Source organism: Chiloscyllium plagiosum, unplaced genomic scaffold, assembly GCF_037043375.1.
Source record: "Chiloscyllium plagiosum isolate Xiang-an unplaced genomic scaffold, Cpla_swu_hap1 HiC_scaffold_41, whole genome shotgun sequence".
In the NCBI taxonomy this organism is placed as follows: domain Eukaryota; kingdom Metazoa; phylum Chordata; class Chondrichthyes; order Orectolobiformes; family Hemiscylliidae; genus Chiloscyllium; species Chiloscyllium plagiosum.
Window position 1 is genome coordinate 17,244,339 of NW_028270179.1, and position 22,078 is coordinate 17,266,416.

Here is a 22,078-nt window from a genome sequence, read left to right on the forward strand (position 1 = left end):
TCAATCAAGCAGTCAGGGCATCTCGTCATCATTCAGACCATCAGTGCGTCCAGTCAGTTAATGCGATTGTCAGTCCGTTAATTTAGTCAGCGTCCATTCACTCAGTCATTCAGTCAGTACGTCAATTATGCCAATCATTCAGACATTCTGTTAGTGCGTTCATTCACCCATTCAGTCAGGACATTCGTGCCGTCAGTCAGTGAATCCTCTCAGGCGGTCAGTTATTCATTGCGCCCATTCAGTCAGTCAGACATTGCATGTGCCCAATGAGTCAATCAGTCATTGAGTTAGGGAGCCCATTCCTTCAGTCAGTCAGTAGTATGACCATTCTGTCAGTCAGTCAGTCAGTCAGTGTGTCCACTAAGTCAGTGAGTCATTGAGTCAGTGAGTTAGTTCTGTCAGTTAATCGGTCAGAGACTTCATTCAGTCTGTTCTTCGGTCAGTGCATTTATTAAGTCCGTCAGTCAGTCTCTCGTTGTGTCCATTCAGTCAGTTCGTCAGTCAGTGTGTCCAGTCAGTCGGTCAGTCCTTGCGTTCATTGAGATAGTCAGTCATTGATTCAGTGCACCCATTCATCAGTCCATAATTCAGTCCGTCAATACACTCAGTGACTGCACATACACTACGACATCCACTGTGTCAAGTCAGTCCATGAGTGCATGCATTCATACAATTAATCAGTCAGGGCGTCTCGGCGTCTCGTCATCAGTCAGACAGTCAGTGCGTCCAGTCAGTCAGTCTGACTGTCAGTCTGTTCATTCCGTCAGTTCGTCAGAGTCCATTCACTCATTAAATCAGTGTGTCTATTAAGTCAGTTAGGCAGTCTGTCTGCCAGTGCATGCATTCATTTAGTCAGTGCCTTTATTCAGTCGTTCAGTCGGTAGGTCAGATCGTCCATTCGCTCAGTCAGTACATCCATTCATTCAGTCAATCAGCGGCTGCGTCCAATCAGTCGGTTATTGAGTATGTGCATTAATTCAGTCAGTCTCTCAGTCTGTGCCTTCATTCAGTATGTCATTCGGTCTGTGCGTCCATTCATTCATTCCGACAGTGCATTCATTACGTCTGCCAGTCAGTCAGTCTGTCATTGCATCTACTCATAGCCATTTCAAGAATGAATTTGGAATTTACTGAGTAATCGTCACTATCTTCAAAATGCTGATCCACACAAAACAAATCAAACACTTGACCGGTATTAGACCCTACAGCTACCTGGAACTCTATCACATTCCTCGTAGGACGAGCTATGTATCGGCATTAAACGTCTCCTGGACTTACTGTAAATCTTGCCTCCATTGAAATCTTTCCCATGAAGACAGTCTCAATTTATGTCAGCAATGTGCAAATGCTGCGCAACTGCAGCATAATCCTCTCACACATATTTGCATTTGATGACATATCTACTCATGTGTCTCTCTTCAACTTTTGGGAGATGTGCTGTCGAATCACAGGCATGGATATTCAATTTATGTTATTTCTAATCACTAGTAGTCATCGCAAGGTGTAAGTAACTTCTCGGCATTTGCCCCCCAACCCACGCCCCCCAAAAAAGAATGGGTTTTTGCTGTGCGTTAAGATATTGTGAGAGTTCGACGACTCCTCATGAAGGAAATGCACCAAAGAAAAACCGCTCCCTTGATAGTTTACCATTCCTTAGACTGGGATTACATAATTATTAACCATGCTGATTTCATGACACCTTTTATACGCGAAACTATCTGTAGACAGAGCGCGTGTGTGAGTGCGAGTGTGTGTGTGTGTGTGTGTGTGTGATAGAGAGAGTGAGAGTGTGTGTCTGTGTGTGCGTGTAAGAGAGAGAATATATGTGTGGGAAAGAGATAGAGAGTGAGAGAATATGTGTGTGTGTGTGTGTGTGTCAGAGTTCGACAAAGAGAATGTGAGAGAATGTGCGAGTGTGTGTCAGAGATCGAGAGAGAGAATGCGAGTGAATGTCCACGTGTGTGTCAGAGATCGAGAGGGAAAATGTGCGAGTGCGTGAGAGAGAGCGATAGAGAATGTGAGTGTGTGTGAGAGAGGGAGAGAGAATGTGAAAGTGTATGTGCGTGTGAGAGAGAATAGGAGAATATGTGTGCGTGAGAGAGAGAGAATATGCGAGTGTAATTGTCAGAGATAGAGAGGGACATTGTGAGAGAATGTGCAGGTGTGTGTCAGAGATCGAGAGAGAGAATGTGAGTGTGTGTGTCTGAGAGAGGAACTGAGAAGGTGCGTATGTGTGTGAGAGAGAGAGGGAGAGAGAATATGAGAGATTGTGTGTGAGAGAGACAGAGAATGTGCGAGTGTGTGTGTGAGGGAGAGAGAATGTGAGAGGGGAAGTGTATGTATGTGGACGTGTGCGTGAGAGAGTGAGTGTGTGTGTGAGAAACAGAATGTGAGTTTGTGTGTACGTATGCGTGAGAGAGGGAGAGAGAATGTGTGCGTGAGTGCGTGATAGAGAGAAATTGAGAGTGGGTGTGTATGTGTGAGAGAGACAGGAGAGAGAGAGAGTGTGTGTGAGAGAGAGTGAGAGTGAGTGTGTCTATGTGTGTAAGAGATAGAGAGAATGTATGTGTGAAATAGAGAGTGAGAGAGTGTTTGAGTAAGTGTGTGTGTGAGAGAGTGTGCGTAAGAATGAGAGTGTTTGTGAGAGAGACAGAGAGTGTGTGCGCGAGAGAGTGAGAGTGTGTGTCTGTGTGAGGAGAGAGATAGTGTGAGTGAGTGAAAGAGTGTGTGTGAGAGAGAGCGAGTGAGTGAGAGAGAGAGAATGTGAGAGTGTGTGTGAGTGAGTGTGTGAGTGTGAGAGAGTGAGACTGAGTGTTTGTGTCTGAGAGAGAGAGAATTTATGTGTGTGAGAGATAGAGAGAGGGAGTGTGTGTGTGAGAGAGAGAATGTGAGAGTGTGTGCATATGTGTGAGAGAGTCATAGAGTCATAAAGATGTACAGCATGGAAACAGACCCTTCGGTTCAACCTGTCCATGCCAACGAGATATCCGAACCAAATCTCGTCCCACCTGCCAGCATCCGGCCCGTATCCCTCCAAACTCTTCCTATTCTCATAACCACCCAAATGCCTCTTAAATGTTGCAATTGCACAAGCCTCCACGACTTCTTCTGGCAGCTTTTTCCATACACGTACCACCCTCTGCTGGAACAAAATGCCCCTTAGGTCTGTATTATATCGTTCCCCTCTCACCCTAAACCTATGCCCTCTAGGTCTGGACTCCCCGATCCCAGGGAAAATACTTTATTTATCCTATCCATGACCCTCATAATTTTGTAAACCTCGATAAGCTCACCCCTCAGCCTCCAACGCTCCAAGAAAAACATCCCCAGCCTGTTCAGCCTCTCCCTATAGCTCAAATCCTCCAACCCTGGCAACAACATTGTAAAACTTTTCTGAACCCATTCAAGTTTTAAAACATCTTTCCAAAGAAAGGAGAACAGAATTGCACATAATATTCCAATAGTGGCCTAACCAATGCCCAGTACAGCCGCAACATGACCTATCATCTTCTGTATTCAGTAATCTGACCAATAAAGGAAAGCAAACCAAACTCCTTTTTAACTATCTTATCTACCTGCGACTCCACTTTCCCTCCAAACTCTTCCTATTCTCATAACCACCCAAATGCCTCTTAAATGTTGCAATTGCACAAGCCTCCACGACTTCCACGACATAATATTCCAAGAGATAGAGAGAATGTATGTGTGAAATAGAGAGTGAGAGAGTGTTTGAGTAAGTGTGTGTGTGAGAGAGTGTGCGTAAGAATGAGCTATGAACCTACACTCCAAGGTCTCTTTGTTCAGCAACACTTCCTAGGACATTACCATCAAATATATAAGTCCTGTTAAGATGTGCTTTCCTAAAATGCAGCGCCTCACATTTATCTGAATTAAACTCGATCTGCCACTCCTCAGCTCATTGGCCTATCTGGTACAGATCCTGTTGTAATCTGAGGGAACGCTCTTCGCTGTCCACTACACCACAAGTTTTGGTGTCTTCTGCAAACTTACTAACTGCACCTCTTATGCTCGCATCCAAATTATTGATGTAAATGACAAAACGTAAAGGACCCAAAACCGATCCAGTGGCACTTCACTGGTCACAGACATCCACCACCACCCTGTGTCTTCTACCTTTGAGCCAGTTCTGTATCCAAATGGCTAGTTCTGCCTTTATTCCACGAGATCTAACCTTGCTAATCAGTCTCCCAATTGAACCTTGTCGAACGCCTTACTGAAGTCCATATAGATCACATTTACTGCTCCGCCCTCATCAATCCTCTTTGTTATTTGTTCAAAAATCTCAATCAAGTTTGTGACACATGACTTCCCATGGACAACGCCACGATGACTATTCCTGATAACTCCTTGCCTTTCCAAATAATAAAACACCGACGAGACTGGGATTTGAACACGCGTGCAAACCACAATGGATTAGCAGTCCTTCGCTTGAACCACTCAGCCACCTCGTCCAAAGTTGCAATGCACAGAATTATGGACGCTTCTCCCACAATTGTCCCACACTGAAACTTCACTTACCTGACTTGGCTCAGTTCTTAAACTCAGGTCCCTTCCCTGGTTGGACAGTTTACCTATTTTGTCAGGAATCCCTCCTGACGGTTCTTACAAATTCTGCCCATCCAATTTCCTAGCGTGTCAGGGAAGTTAAAAGCACCCACCACAACAACCTTGCTATTACATCTTTCCAAGATCTGTCTGCATTTTCTCTCTTGTCTCGCCTGCTGGTCGTTGGGAGGCCTGTCGTATACACGCAGCACTGTTATTTCGCAGTTCCTATTCCTGAGTTTTAAGCAATGAATCTTGCACTGCTCTTGCTTCTTGAGTGTTTATATTACACCTGGAATTGTTTCTTCACCAGGAAATAAATCCTTTTCTTCCACATATCTTGTAATGCACTGCAGAAACATGCCGTTTCTCGATCTAAGGTCGAGTACTGATTTTACCAATTTCACCGCGTGTGGGGCGGTTGGAGCCCGATGCAGGGAAGTGTAGGCCTCAGGCTCCATTTTCAGCCGAGCACTGAATTTAACAATTTCACCCAATGTGGGACTGTTAAAGATCCGGACAAGGAGGCCCCGTCTCATGCTCGTGTTTGTTGATCTATCATGGAATTTACGGGATTGAGAGCCCCCACAAGTATGGACGTCCATAGGAGGAAAGTTCCAGTTTCCATCTTGACCTAGTATTGCCGAGAATACAAATCTCTTTCCTAACCACAGAGAGTTAAAACCCAGTAGATGATGGAAATGAACACACTGGTCTTCTGTTTTGAAATAAGCCAAGTGACTCAGAGCAGAATGCCTCATCTGCCAGTTTTCCTGACTTTTCTTTCCAGGACTGACCAGGACCCACAATGTAGGGAAACGCAAGCCTTCGCATCATCTTGGGGAGTTGACTTTACAGAGTGCTGTGAAACTAAATACCTTCACACTCACAGATGGATACATGTGCACAAAAAGCAGGAGAGTCCCAGGCTCCATTCTCGGCCCCTTTCCAAAACCGATATCACACTAGATGAATTGGGGATGAATTGAGACCCACAGCGCGGGAGGTTTAGGCCTAAGATCCAGATCATGAAGCTAGTACTTACATTTGATCTAGAGTTAGCTGAACTCCACAGATCAGAGATGAAGAACGCAGGTTGAATCTCTGGGCCAAAATGATGCACATCCCACTCGCACCATGACCTTGATGCTGGACTCGGATGCATCTCAGACCTCGTGCTGTGTTAGTAAATTAACCAATATCTCGACAAAGCAGTGAAATATCGGCTCAGGATGCATCGGGGGCCCAGAACTGGGTAAGCCAATTAGTGGATTTAATGCAGGGGCATATAGGACTAGACTGCATATTGGTCCGAATGCAAGTCAGCCAATTAGAGTGAAGGTCAGAACTTGCTGCTCAGTGCAAGGAAATATTGGCTCTGACTCGGTTTTGGATTTGCTTCACCAATTGGCTGTGCAATTGAATGAGGCCTCAATGTGGCCCAACTGATATCGTGTGCCATTACTGCACCACGGCTGAGTGCAGCCTCGCCAGCCTCCGTCTCTCAGTTTCTATGATTATCATCCAAGGCTCCTGAATGCCCGGCTCCAGGAACTCACTCACTCCTGGCAACAACATGGAGGATTGGGAGCCCGCCAGCCAGTTCTGCAGCAGGGTGCCTCCTGGACTATGTCGTGGGTGAGCAGCAGTAGCTGAATGAGATCCAGCACTACCTCCGACAGTAGCTGCAGCTCACCATCACGGTCCTCCATGGCTTGATTGGCACCAAGGCTGCGTCTTGGCGTCGGTGGTCTCCAGCAAAGAGTGGAGCAATGTGCAGCCACTCTGGCCATCCTCGTTATGATGCATCTGGAGGCTATGCTAATGCCTACATCACCACCCAGTGGATTGGTCTGACGTGTTGAAGTTTGAAATATGGGGCCTAGCTCTTAGGGGCAAGAATTGGTAGATATCAAACATGGTCCAAAAGCATGAGGCCTAGTGTTTAATGGGAACAAAATTTCAGAATATCATCAAGATTTCTCTGACAAAACTTCCCTTCCCATCCCAGCACTACAAAGGAGAGAGAATCACATCTGTTCTTTACCTGTAACCTCCCAACAAAAACCCCATCACCAAACTAAAAAAAAGAGCGAAAGAGAAAGACCTTTTCCTCGGTATGGAAGGAGGAGGAATTGGATTATGGAAGGTGGAGTTTGGGAAATGGGGGCTTTGAATTTAGGCGCGGGGTGTTGTGGTAGTGACGGGCTTGGGGTGCACCAGGCATGGAATTATAGTTTGGGCAGGGTTTTTGGTGATCTGGACAGGGAACAGTGTATGGGAGCGGTGTTTGGGGAGCGCTGGGCAGTCGAGAATGTTTGGGAAAGTGCCTGAAGTGCACTGCGTGGGAAATTATAGTTGGTCGGGTTTGTGCAAAGGGCGGTGCCGTGTTTAGGAGCGGGGTTTGAGGGTGAGCTGTGCAGAGAATTGTGTTTGGCAGCGGAGATTGGGGTGTGTTGGGCGGGACACAGCATTTGGGCTGGGGTGTTAGGTATGCTGGGCGTGGCACAGAGTTTCAGGGCGGAGTTTAAGGTACGCTTGGCGGGGCACAGTATTTGGGGGTGGAGTTTGTGGTGTGCTGGCGGGACATAGTGTTTGGGGGTGGAGTTTGTGGTGTGCTGGCGGGGCACAGTGTTTGGGGCGTAGTATTGGGTGTGCTGGGTGGGACACTGTGTAATGGGGCGTGGTTTGAGGAACTGTTTCTGGAGAACGGGAAACTGAAAACAACAAAATATTGGAGACCAGAGTGGGTCAAGGTCTGTATCTATGGAGATGGAGGAAACTCAAGTTTTGAGTTTAGATGTTGATGTGTTGCGAGAGCAGCATTTATGCAACATTGCTGGGGCGATGGTTGGACTGCTGTGACTTAGAAAGAATGTTGCCAATTCATATTATGTGGTCAGGCTGTGTGAATGGCAGAACAACTGTGTTTCTATCTGCCAAACTGGCAAGAATAGACCATCCCACTGGTGCGGGCATGAGGGGAGAGAGCGTGATAGAGAAGGTAAAAAGCAAAGCTGAGAGAAAATGAAGCAATGAGCTCACAATTTGAAGGTGCTGAACTCAGCATTAGTCCAGACAGTTGTGAACATGCCTAGTTTGAAGATGAGATGCTGCTTCTCCAGCTTGCGCCGTGATTCACTGGAGTATGGTAGAATACCGAGGACAGACAAATGAGCTTGCAAGCAGGATGCTGTGTTAAAATGACTGGGCTACAGGAAATGTGGGGTCATGCTTGTTTACAAACTGGAGGTGTTCTGCAAATGGGGGTGGACACTCAATGTTGAGCAGGGCTTCAGTGCAGAGTAGATCTCACTTACATGCATAAAACCAGAGATTCGGAAATAAGCGTTGCAATTCACACTGACAGACAGCAAGGTTCAGAGAAAGAATAAATCCCACTTTCAATGTATGACCCGAAACAAAGTTCCACAGTCCCAGAGATTCGTAAATCTGACAGTGAGAGATTGGGAGCAAACGGCAGGTTCTTGGTCATATACAGTTCAGGCACTGGATAATGCAGAAGTAATTCAATGTTCTCTTTTATCGTCGGAGGTTGTCACATTGTATCAAGCACAGGAAGGTTTGCAAAAACGTCAATCAACAATCAATGACGTACAGTCTGAATTACTGTTTTGTATAAAACTGTTTAATCAAGTAGGAAACCACCAGCAAACGATATTAAAACTGGCTTTTCATGGAACGACATGTACCTAGAGTTTGCCTTCACTTTTATCGTTTCCTAAGGAACTGTCCAAGATCATCACAATTCATTTGCAAGGATCTTTTTCTAATCTATAAATGTCATCATTCAAGATAGTGAGGGCAATCATTGGCCAGAGATAAGGACTGTAACACAGCTGGTCAAATTTACATATACAAGAAGGACAATGTGTCATTTGAGCATAGTTTCTCGTTTATTTTTGCCATTTATTGATGCGAATTGCTTAGAGAAACAGCAGAGGATTGGAGAAATAGTACACGATTTTCTTCACTCGTTCCATGACTGGCAATTTCGAGCATAGCTTTTAAAAAGACGATGAAGCAAGATTTCGGTCAGATTTCTCAGAACAGGCTTAAAGTTATCTGAAATAACCCAATGACAAATAGTAATGAAAGCTGATGCTGACACAGGTTTCACAGGTATTAAAACTTGTACATGGCTCTAGAATGCAATAAAAGGAAATAGAGTAGAATGAGAAGATGTCGAAATGATGGCGTATAGAAACAGATTCTGCGTTATATTCGTGGAAAATGGGTCCTTAGGGAAATAGCTGCATATATCAATGATGTTGTTTGAAGATACATCCTCAGAGCATCAGCATGGGATCTCTGAGTTCAATGAAGTTTCCACAAGGTCACTTGATGCTACTTTCATTCAGAAACAAATACATTCCTATTATCTTTCCTGTCTTTGTAGATTCCTATTCGGTATGTCTATCTCTGCATTCCGGTTGGTATTTTAATATTGCAGAGATCATGCACGCCCAAGGATAAGATCCAATGCACAAAAAGCAAAAGCACTCCAAGACCGTTTTCACTTTTGACCATTTCTCCAACAATTGTGCAACTGCTGAAAATCCCTCTTTCTGCAACTCACCAGCATGTGGTACTTCGGGGTGGGTTCGTGTTGTGGAGTTGGAATCCTGCACCAATCTCTCTGCTCAGCACGCTTTACTGTTTGGAAGTAATGCTAAGTAAATCACTTCCTCCCCCATTGTGCACACTTCTCACTGTCAAACAATTCCCAGATATCATTATTCAACCCAATCTAAGTAATATTGTAATGAATCACTCTATGTATTAGCTCCACCAACCCACCGCCCCCTCAGTAATCTGAAGATGTGAAGGCAATACGAAAGGCCATATTCATGTGAAGGGTTTCCAGTGCTAGATGGATAACTGCTTTATCCGTAGCAGAATGTTTAACTAGACTACTTAAATTTATGTGGCTCTGGGCAGAGTCTGGCTCTGACGCGAATATTTAACTTGATTAAAAAAATGTTTTCCAGTTAAATTCCCACTGCAGCGGTTGTGAATCCCACGTATTGCTCGAGCTGCACTAATCAGCGCAAATCTGTGAGTATCTCATTATATTTTGGACGTCTGCTTTCCAGATAGTGCCATCTCATTTTCGAGAGTGGAGATGAGTTCCTTACCACAGAAACCATCGCATCTAATCTGCTCCTGTATCAATGTCAATAATATGATGAATAAAGTTCAACGCCTATTTGATCCTTTCTTTGTTGAAATATTTAGCCCTGTCTGACAGAAAATGATTTCATTTATTGTCATGTAAGGGATAGTATCCTGCAGCACACAAGCTTAACACATCATTTTGTTTCCTCGTATGCAGATTACAATGGAGTTTGCAGGACGGGTGTTATCTCTCGTCCTTGTTCACTTATCTCTGGGATGTGAGAATTTTCCTGTTCTTTTGCCATTAGTCATACAAGTTCATATAGGATGTGCCTTGCTGCTGTTGTGGATTTGGGTTACACCTGTTCATTTCTTTCAGGCCTTCAGAAGGTTTCTGTTTGACCTGGTGCCCCTGTTCTTTTTTTGGTTCCTCTGTTCCTCCATGTGGATTGGTCACGACATGTTCATACATCTTGCTTTTCGATTTTCTTTCCCAGCGATGTTCTGCCAAGCCACTCTTTCAATTCACGTATCATCTTTTCAGCGGCTCTGAGTTGTTTCCTTTCGAAGTTAGTTTCATAATTAACGTAACCGGATATTTCACCATGCTCTTCAATTGTTCTCTGAACTTGGACTGCGTCGCAACATAAATTAATGTGTTTGTGCTGCATGTTAAATTCCGCAACATATACGCAACTTCCTTAAATAAATTTTCAGAATTGTCATCGAGGAGTTCATTAACATTAAAAATGAACAGAATATATGGTAACCACAACAGTATAAAGCTGCCCGATATGGTGAGGAGTAAAATCACAGAATTCCGTCTGCTCTCCATCTCTGGATCATGCTGTCCCTTGCTATGACCCTTCAGTCCCTTTCTGACTCGAATAGCCACTAATATATGCCTGACTATCAGAGCATTGAGCAACAGAATTAAACCAAATGGTAGCAATGGCGTTCAAACCTTATCAACTATTCTAAATCCAATCCATCTCGGGTCAGTAAAATAGGCTCGTTTGTTAGAACAATACAGAGAAACATTGTTAATGATTCGTTTAGGCTTAAATCGAAAGTAAATGGGTATGTTTTTTAAACTGAAAAATAAACAGATTGTTGCAAGAACTCTTGTTGCGGTTTTCCTAGTGCAATATTTAGATTTAAGCCTCTCGCAACAAATTGCAATAAATCGATCAAAAGTAAAGGTGACAGTGGACCAGACTGAACAGTCCATTGCTAATCGAGCCAGGAGGTAGTTAAATTTACAGACAGCAGTGAGTGTCAGGAGAGGCATCGGGAAATAATACCAATTGATTCCGAGAAGCATGACCTCAGTGATAATCGTCAGTAGATCCGCCATTGCCATGGCCAACATGTAACAAGTGGTGCAGTTGGAGATCCCACACTTTCCCTGGGATAAGATTACAATTGCCACGAGATTTGCTGTAAGAGGAAAGAGGCAGAAGGATCTCAATTTTGTTTATATTCGTGTGGAGAAGGTAAACACTGAGATTTGTTTAAAAACTTCGAAAACGGCTCTTTTCACAATTTGAACCATAATTAAGTAAATGCAGATAATTGTAGATACATTAATTTTCTTTCATACGTGGAACTCGGGATTTCGACAAATCTACTAAATCTACTGATATGAAGGTCTGACTATATTTATGTCCAAAGAATAATTGAATAACGACGGAAGCTGCTTGGCTCATCGAGGCTGAACTGACCCTCAGAAGAACATGCGAACCAGTGCCCCCATCCCTGTAAACCCACGAAAGATTTCCATGCCTAACCGGTAATATCACATTTCCCAAGGCGCTTTTACCGAGCGTGCACAACCCTGTACACTAAGGGTCGGTGGTAAGCACTGCTGCCTCACAGTGGCATGTCAGTGCGCAACACAAAATGGTGAGCACAGACAATGGAATGATTATCTGAGCAGTTCCTATCCTGCAGAACGTTTTTCTTTTCCAACATCCTCATTCAAGTCTGTTCTTTGGGGTTTGCACACACCAGATACCCGGGTTTGATTCCAATCTGGGACAACTCTCTATGTGGATTTTGCACATTCTCCCCGTGTTTGTCTGGGTTTTTTTCGGGTGCTCCGCTTTCCTCATGCAGTACAAATATGTACTTTAATGCCCCAATGACTCTCCTTCTACCAGCACAGCTGGCAGGGCATTCCTTTTATTCACAACTGTCTGTGTAAAGAACGTACCTTTGATATCTCCTTTATACCTTCCTCCTCATATCTTCAAATTTTGACTCCTCGTACCAGTCAATCCTGTCCTGGGGAAAAGATTCTGGCTATTGACTCTATCTGTTACTCTCATTACTTTGTGCACCTCTATCAGGTCTCCTCTCTTCCTCGTTCTCTCCCGAGAGAAAAGTACGAGCCAATTCAAACATTCTTCATAGGCCAGCCCTCCAGTCCAGGCAGCAACGTGGTAAACCTTCTTTGCACATTCGCCAAAGTCTCTGTATCTTTCCTACCACAGGCAGAACAAAACTGGATACAAAAGTCCAAGTGTGGTCTCACCGGGGACTTGTAGAGCTGCAGCAAAAACTCACAGCTCTTACACTCAATCCCCCGATGATGAAAGCCGAAGAACCATATACTTTCTTAACAGCACTATCCACTTGGGTGGAACCTTTGAAGGGTCTATGCACGTGCACACCCCGATCCCTCTATTCCTCCACACTGCCAAGAATCCAGTCTTTAATCGCCTATGTTAATCTCTGTGTATTGATATCAATTCTTTCCTAAAGCAGGACGTGTGACATTCAAATATATTTCAAATTGTGCATCAGAAAGAAGATTAATCATGTTGAGAAAGTGCTGCCAATAGATTAAATGTAATGACATGTGAAACCGAATGCAATCACCCACACAAGAGCAATTCTAACCTGTGATTCCTCTCAGTAAGAAAAGGCGACTGCTGTTATGGTTGTCCAATTTCCTCGCATACAGTGGAATCTGACATTGATAATCGCCACCAATACCTATTATCAGGGAATTTTCCCCTTCCACACACACGCACACACACACACACACACACACACACACACACACACACACACACACACACACACACACACACACACACACACACACACACACACACACACACACACACACACCTACACACACACACACACACACACACACACACATTCGCAGACACACATCCCTACGAGCGAGAAAAAATTCAAAAAGACAGGGATTTTCAGCGAAAAAAGAAGCATTGTACAGATAAAAATGACGTATTGGTGCCAGTAATAATGCAATGGTGTCGGTGTTAGAATGGCCAGCAAATACTATATGAAGTCACTGTGCATATCAAAAGCCAATGCATACACAGAATTAAACTATTTCAAGCCTAATAAAAACTTACCAGGAATACCAATTATAGTAAGGATTGCATAAAACATTTTCCTGACAGCTCGCACGGTATTGTGCATTTTCTCTGGGAAAATGTGTTGGGTTTGTACTGCAGACAATTTTTCAAGTTCAACTCTGAAACGTTCCATCCCAATACATGCATTTTATACATTCAGGGGCATCCATCGGGACACTGAAGTGTTTTTTTTTCATTTCGTAAATTTTGAGTAAACAGATTACAACATGCGTGGTATCCCCTGTTGATGTAAAACACAGGTGTTGAGATTTAACTAGAGCCTGAAACACTCAAAATGGCCAGGTTTGATCAGTTTAAAGTCGAGAGTGTGATGCAGGAAAAGCACAACAGGTCAGGTAGCATCCCCGGAAAATCGACAGTTCGAACAAAAGCCCATCATCAGATTTCTGATGAAGGGTTTTTGCCCGAAACGTCGATCTTCCTGCCTCTCTGTGCTGCCTGACCCGCTGTGGTTTTCCAGCACCACACTCTCGACTCTGATCACCAGCATCTGTAGTCCTCACTTTCTACTGATCATTTTAAAATTGTACTCACGCTTGGAAACTGCGAAACTACAACATGAATTTGAAATCTGTATTTTATACTGTTCCAGTGCTGGACCTAACGAATCTAGATAAACAAATCAGAACCCCAAGGTAAACCCACTAAGATAGTCGTAGCCCAGCAAGTGACTATTCAGCCTGCACTCAGCTGAACTCAAACATCCACTTCCTTCTTTTTCTCCTGGACTTTATCTCACAGCTGCTTGTTCAACTCGCTTTTGAAGAAATTTGTCATAGCTTCATTTTCTCCCAGTTATGTTTCTGGTTTCACATGGGACAGGATGTAAAAGGATGGTTCCCCAGTACCACCTGTGCATTACTAATGTATAAAATTTAGCTCCATGAGGTTTTTCACATGTTCGGGGCGGGGCTGGGGGGGGGGGGAGCAATGTCTTTTTGTTTGTAATGTGTGAACGCCACATTGTAGTTATCACATCTGTCTGTTTTCTTGGTCTCGAATTGAATCCCTTCTACAATGATCTACCTGGTTTACAACAGCAGCTACTTCCAAAATTGACCGATGGAGCTTTGGATGATGAAGTGGAACCACCATATAATGCACTCGATTTCTGTTAAAAAATGCACAGAAATGTGTATCTTTTAAAGATTTAACTCTTTGGACAACTTGATTGCAGTGACTGCAGGGCCTAGGAAGTAGGTGGTAAAATAAAAGCAATTATTCTCATAATCCTATGGAGTCCCCAAACACAGTGGTGCCAGGATATGCGAAATTCACTGCAACCACAGCGTCGTCCTGTACTTTAAATCTCCATCTCCAGTCGTTCAGAACTACCGTGATTCCAAAGTGTTGCTTTTTTGTTTCTGACTGCAAAATGATACAGAATGTGGGGTGCTCAGCCCACACCATCACGGAAACCTGCCTTCCATCCATATACACCGTCTACACGGCTCGCTGATATGGAAAGGCTTCCAACATCATCCAAGACCAGTTACACTGCAGTCATGATTTGCTACAACCTCTTCAGTCAGACAGGAGATGCAGAAAGCTGAACACACACACACACACACACACACACACACACACACACACACACACACACACACACACACACACACACACACACACACACACACACACACACACACACACACACACACACACACACACACACACACACACACACAACACACACACCAGAGATTCAGGAACAACGTTTCCCTGGCTGTATTAGACAACATCCCCTGTTCCGCCTTCATCAACCTTCTTTGTCACTTATTCAAAAATGCAATAATGCTTATGAGACACGATTTCCCTACACAACACCACGTTGACTGCTCCTAATTAGTTTTTGCCGATCCAAACACATGTAAACTATGTTCCCAAGATTCCCTCCAACAACGTACCTACCACTGACAACAGGTTACCTGGCCTTTACGTTCCTGCCGTTTCCTTACCTCCTTACTAAAGCATTGACATCACGTTAGCCAATCTCCAGTCTTCCAGCACCTTATCTGTATTGATCAATGTTAAAAATAACTCAGCAAGGGGCACAACAATCAATTCTCCAAATTCGTACATAGTTCTGGCTTTCATCTGATCACGTCCTGGGGCTTTATCCACCTTTGTGCATTTTAAGGTGTCCACCACCTCCTCCTCAGTCAGATGTGGCTGTTCATTTCATTTGCTTTCATTTCGCTCTTAATAATAAATACTGATGTGAAATAGTTGTTAAGTGTCTCGCCTGTCTTTTGCAGTTCCACACATTCCATGTGGCCTTGTTGACCTTTTGGGGGATAGGGGAAAGGGGGAGGGCGGCTATTCTCTCCCTCGTCACTTTTATCCTTAACGTATTTGTGGAATCTCTTTGGATTCTCCTTTACTCTATTCACAAAGTTACCTCATGTCCCCATTATAGAACATAAAACATAGAACATTACAGTGCAGTACAGGCCCTTCGCCCCTCGATGTTGTGCCACCCTGTCATACTAATCTGAAGTCCATCCCACCTACACTATCCCATGTACGTCCATATGCCTGTCCAATGACGACTTAAATGCAATTAAACTTGGCGAATCTACTACCGTTGCAGGAAAACCATTCCATACCCTCACTACTCACTGAGTAAAGAAACTACCTCTGACATCTGTCTTATACCTATCTCCCTTCACTTTAAAGTTGCGTCCCCTCATGTTTGCCGTCCCAATACTTGGAAAAAGGTTCTCTCTTTCCACCCTATCTAACCCTCTGATTATCTTGTCTGTCTCTATCAAATCACCTCTCAACCTTCTTCCCTCTAACGAGAACAGCCTCAAGGCCCTCAGCCTTTCCTCTTAAGACATTCCTTCTATACTAGGCAACATCCTAGTAAATCTCCTCTGCACCCTTGCCAAAGGTTCCACATCGTTCTTAAAATGCGGTGACCAGAACTGTGCACAATATTCCAAGTGTGGCCGTACCAGAGCTTTGTACAGCTGCAACACAACCTCCTGGTTCCGGAACTCAATCTCTCCATTAATAAAGGTCAAAACACCGCATGCCTTCTTCACAAACCTGTCAATCTGGGTGGCAACTTTCAGGGATCTGTGTACATGGACACCGAGATCTCTCTGCTCATCTGCACTCCCAAGAATCTTACAATTAGCCCAGTACTTTGCATTCCTATTACCCCATCCAAAGTGTATCACCTCACACTTGGCCACATTAAACTCCATTTGCCACCTCTCAGCTCAGCTCTGCATCCTATCAATGTCTCTCTGCAACCCAGTACATCCTTCATCACTGTCCACAACTCCACCGACCTTAGTGTCGTCCGGAAATTTATTAACTCACCCTTCTAAACCCTCATCCAGGTCATTTATAAAAATGACGAACATTAGTGGACCCAACACCGACCCTTGCGGTACGCCGCTAGTAACTGGACACCAAGATGAACATGTTCCATCATAACCTTCTGTTTCTTTCAGCAAGCCAATTACTGATCCAAACTGCTATGTCTCCCACAATCCCATTCCTCCGCATTTTGTTAAATACCTTACTGTGGGGAACCTTATCGAACGCCTTGCTGAAATCCATATACATCACATCAACTGATTTACTCTCATCCATCTGTTTGGTCACTTTGTCAAAAAACTCAACAAGTTTCGTTATGCACGACATACCCTTTACAAAACCGTGCTGACTGTACCTGATCAGATTATTCTTTTCTAGATGGTTATACATCCTATCTCTTATAACCTTTTCCAACACTTTACCACCAACTGAAGTGAAACTTACGGGTCTTTAATTACCAGGGTTGTCTCTACTACCCTTTTTGAAAAAGGGAACCAAATTTGCTATGCTCCAGCCCTCACGCGCTATTCCTGTAGACAATGATGATTTGAGGATCAATTCCAAAGGCTCGACAATCTCTAACTTCCTTCCCATAGGATCCTAGGATAGATACCATCCGGCCCAGTGGATTTATCTATTTTCACACTCTGCAGTATATCTAATACCTCTTCCTTGTGAACCTCAATCTCTTCTAGTCTGGATGCAAGTGTCTCTGTATCCTCCTCGCGAACACTTTCATTTTCGCCAGTGAACACTGTCGAAAAATATTTGTTTCGTGCTTCCCCTTCCTCCTCTAACTCCACACACATCTTCCCACTTTTATCCTTGATTGGCACTTATTTAATTCTCGTCATTCTTTTATTCCTGACATACCTATTGAAAGCCTTCGGGTTAATCCTGCTTCTATGCGCCAACAACTTCTCATGTCTCCTACTGGCTCTTCTGAAATCTGTTTTTTTTTGGATTTCCTGACTTCCTTGTAACCATCAAGCGCTCTAACGCTTTTTTCATATTTTTTCCGAACATAAGCCTTCTTCTTCGTCTTGACCAGGGATTCTACTCCCTTAGTAAACTACGGCTCATGCGTTCTATATCTTCCTCCCTGCCAACAGGCACAAAATTATCTCGTCCACACGGTGTTGGTTCGGTGTTGGGTCCACTAATGTTCGTCATTTTTCCTTGAATAAGCTCCACATTTTTAATGTCCTCATCCCCTGCAGTTTCCTTCCCCATTTTACCTCCTAAATCTTTACTAATTGTAGCGTAATGTCCCTTCCCCCAGCTGTAACTCTTGCTCGGTGGGGTACACCTATCCCTTTCCATCACTAACGTAAAACTGACAAAATTGTGATCGCTGTCTCCAAAGTGCTCACCAACTTTCAAATCTAACACCTGGCCAGGCTCGATACCCAGCGCTAAATCTAAAGTGACTTTGCCCCTTGTAGGCCTTTCTCCATACTGTGTCAGGAAGCCCTCCTGCACACACTGGACAAAAGCTGACCCATCTATAGTACTCATACAGTAGTGATCCCTGTCAATATTTTGATAGTTGAAGTCTCCCATGACAACTACCCAATGACAATCAAATCATTGATATAAATGACAAAACGTATTGGATCCAACACCTGTTTGTCTGTGTTATCTATTTTTAGCTGATGTCCTCAGTTGTGAATGAATAAATAACAGTTCCAGGATTGTGCTATCCTGTACCATTTTCCAGACTTTTTAAAAAAAATTCATGTCTGATAACTTGCAACAGTCGAACAACTTCACTGTCAGGTCTCAAGAGTGGATCAGGTCAGAAGGATGGAAAATCCTGCAATAGGGTGGACTCCGGTGTGGGTGAGGCGAGAAACGACATTTCTCTGAAACCACAGCTCGAAAATCTTCATCAAATCTCATTTCTATTAATTCATGGGACTTGGGTGGTGCTTGCCTGCCTGGTATTTGTCTCCCGTCTCTCCTTCCCCCTCTTGAGAACGTGGGTGGAGGTAGCGGTGAGCTGTTCCTTGAACCTCTGCAGACTGTGTTTTGTAGGCAGATCCACAATAAATAATTAAGGAGGGGATTCCAGGATTTTGACTCGGCGACACTGAAGGAAAGGTTGAGATCAGTAATACGTCATTCCTCTTCAATGATGAAAATAAATTGAGGAATACACTGAGATCGAAGGGGCACACAGCATGCTCCGGGTGTGACACTTCAATGCTCATCACATAAAGAATCACCATAGGAAAAAAAAATCTGACTGAACAGGCCGAGAGATAAAAGGCAGTGCAGTTAGACTACAGAAAGTGATTAGTGGGTCATCAAATGGAAGCATCTTAAACGAACTGATTCTGAACGAACTTACCTGTCACAGATGGATCTGTCCACAATGGTATTTCTGCGAGAGTCCAGCGCACAGGCATGACAGAAGTGAATTCCCACACATTGTAAAGATGCCTTCTTAGAGTTATGTGGCACTACTACTGGCAAAGTGGGACATACCTATCAAGAATCCAGTAACTAAAATTGAACATCCATGAGGCAATCGTGGGCCATCATCACCAGCAATACTGGAGCCAACCACTAACACCGAGCTGAGAAATATGGATGATTTTCTCCTATTAAAGGGTGCATTTGGAATTCTTCACTTCAGTCGCTGTCAAAGTTTGGCTATTATGTGCATTCGTAGAGGCTTTCTCTTAAATGCACAAGTGATTCAGATTCACAGAAAAAAAATGTGGGAAAGTGAAACTGAGGATTATAAGCTAAGTCACGATTTTTTTTGACAGAGCAAAGTTGTTTGGTTGAATCGTCTTCTTGTCCCACGCCTTATTGTCTTGTGTTGGAAAATAATGTTTATGCGGTGATGTGCGATCTGCTGCTTAGTGTTTGGACTGTTCATTGACAGGAAGATTCTGAAAACTGTCGAACGGCTAATCACTTGTAGAGGGTGAAGCGTGTGTAGAATGAGCTGCCAGAGGAGGTGGTGGAGTCTGGTACAATTACTGCCTTTAAAAGCCATCTAGATGGGGACATTAATAGGAAGAGTTTAGAGGGTTATGTGCCAAATGTAGACAAAGCGACGTAGATTTATTTAGGAAATCTTGTCGGCATGAATGAAGGGTGTTTTTCCATGTTGTAAATCTCGATGACTATAGCAGATCTACCAAGAAATCAAGGTGTAAAGGACCAGAACAATATGAGAAAGATTACAATAATGTCAGGGTCAAGCATTCTTATGAAATTTTAGAAAGATCCAATTCATGAACAAAGAGTTTCTGTGAGACTGATCTGCGTTTGTCCGCAGAATGCCTTTGTGCTCTTAATCACCTTGCCTGCACGATGCTGTTCTGACTCTCCCCAGGTTCTGTACCTGCCAGTGTCACTTGTCCTCTCATCATTGCTGTCTTTCAAAACGTAACTGGGAGAGGTTTTCGTAAGTAAATGGGCCAGTTCGGAAGTGGGATGCCTTTGAAGATGAGATGAAAAGAGCCCAGAGACAGTGTGTTCTTTTCAGAATGAATGGCAAGTCTGGTAGGTGGAAGGAATGCTGGAACGCAAGAGAAATTGAGGCTCTGGTCAAGAAAAGATTGAGGTTTTAGTCAATTACAGACAGCTGAGATTGAGTGAATCCGAACGGAGTATAACGGAAATCGGAGGATTTCAGGTGGAAAAGCAGGAGGCAAAAAGGGGACATGAGGTTACTTTGGTGAATATGGTTAAGGAGAATCCAAAGATATTCCACAGAAACGTTTAGGACAAAAGAGTGACGAGGGAGAGAAGAGCCGTCTCCCCCCCATATCCGCATTCCCCCGAAAAGTCATCGAGGCCATGTGGAATGTGTGGAACTGAGAGAGACAGGCGAGATTCATAAACAAGTGTTCCACATCAGTATTTACTGTTAAGAAGGAAATGAAAACAAAAGAACTTGGAAAAATGTACAGTCGTATGCTAAAAAGTGTCCATATTACTGAGGAGGAGGTGCTGGGCATTTTAAAATACAGAAATGTGGATAGAGACCAGGGACGTGATCAGATGAAAGCCAGAACTTTGTGGGAAGTTAGAGAAGTGATTGTTGTACCCCTTGCTGAGGTATATGTAACATCAATCACCACAGGTGAGGCGTTGGAAGACTGGAGATTGGCTAACATGATTTCAATACTCAAAAATGGTGGTAAGGAAATGGCAGGAAAGGAGAGACCAGTGGCTCTACGTTGTTGGGGGAAGTCCTCACGGACAGAATTTACATGTATGTGGAAAGGAAAGGACCAAATTAGGAGCACTCCACGTGGTGTTGTGCGGTTGAAATCGTGTCTCATGAGCTTGATTGAATTTTTGAAGATGTGACAAAGAAGATTGATGAAGGTGGAACAGGGATTTGTCCAAATGGTCTTTAGCAAGGCTTTTAATAATGTTCTGCATGGTAGACCAGATAGCAAGGTTTGATCACATGGAATCCAGCAGAGCTAACCACTTGGATATAAAATTGCCTTGAAAGAGGGAGACAAGATGGTGGTGGAAGGTTCTGCTTCAGACTGGAGGCTAAAGACGGGCTCCATATTAACTCTGACTTAACTCCACAAGTGCTGCCAGACCTGCTGAGCTCTTCCAGCATTTCCTGTTTGTGTTTCTGGCAAAGGAGTTCAATAATGTAAGGATATCTGGGCAAGAGCAAGTTGGACACCGAAGTGTCTGTTTCTGTACCGTGCAATTCTACATTTTTGCACCTTTATGAGTAATTTGTTCGTCCTCCAGTTCAGACCCTGCAAGAGACGCCGTCTTGATTGATTTATTGTCACGTGTACAGAATTACAGTGAAAGGTTTTTTATGTGCAGAACGGGCAGATGATAGTAAGCGTGGATGTACAGATCATGACGATTGAGGTAGAGACATTGCACATTTCCACACTCTGCCAGAACAACGTTAGCAGGATCATCATTATTTGAGGCCAAGGAGTCCATTCACCAGTCTAATACGTGTGTGTGTGTGTGTGTGTGTGTGTGTGTGTGTGTGTGTGTGTGTGTGTGTGTGTGTGTGTGTGTGTGTGTGTGTGTGGTGTGTGTGTGTGTGTGTGTGTGTGTGTGTGTGTGTGTGTGTGTGTGTGTGTGTATGGTCTGCCCTGTGAAGCTAGAGTCAGGAAGGGGGAGATTCCCTGATAATAGGTATTGTTGGATTATCAATGTCAGATTCCACTGTGTGCGATGAAAATGGACAACCATAACAGCAGTTGCCTTTTCTTACTGAGACGAATCATAGATTAGATTTACTCTTGTGTGGGTTATTGCATTCGGTTTCACACGTCATATAATTTTAATCTAATTAGATGCAGTGATTTATTGGCAGCACTTTCTCATCTTGATTAATCTTCTTTCTGGTGCACAATTTTAAATAGAATTGGATGTCACACGTCCTGCTGTAGGAAAGAATTGATATCAATGCACAGAGATTAACACAGATGATTAAAGACGGGATTCTTGGCCGTGTGGAGGAACAGAGGGATCTGGGTGTGCACGTCCATACATCCCTCAAAGTTTCCATTCAAGTGGATAGTGTTGTTAAGAAAGCATATGGTATTTTGGTTTCATTAACAGGTGTATCGAGTTTAAGAATTGCGAGGTTTTGCAACAGCTCTACA

At 43.7% G+C, this 22,078-nt stretch overlaps 1 pseudogene; it reads right to left on the reverse strand.

The window, feature by feature from the left end:
* The window catches only part of LOC148138170 (uncharacterized), a 35,788-nt pseudogene extending 29,429 nt beyond the window's left edge, over window positions 1-6,359 (reverse strand).
* Between the last annotated feature and the right edge of the window lie 15,719 nt (window positions 6,360-22,078).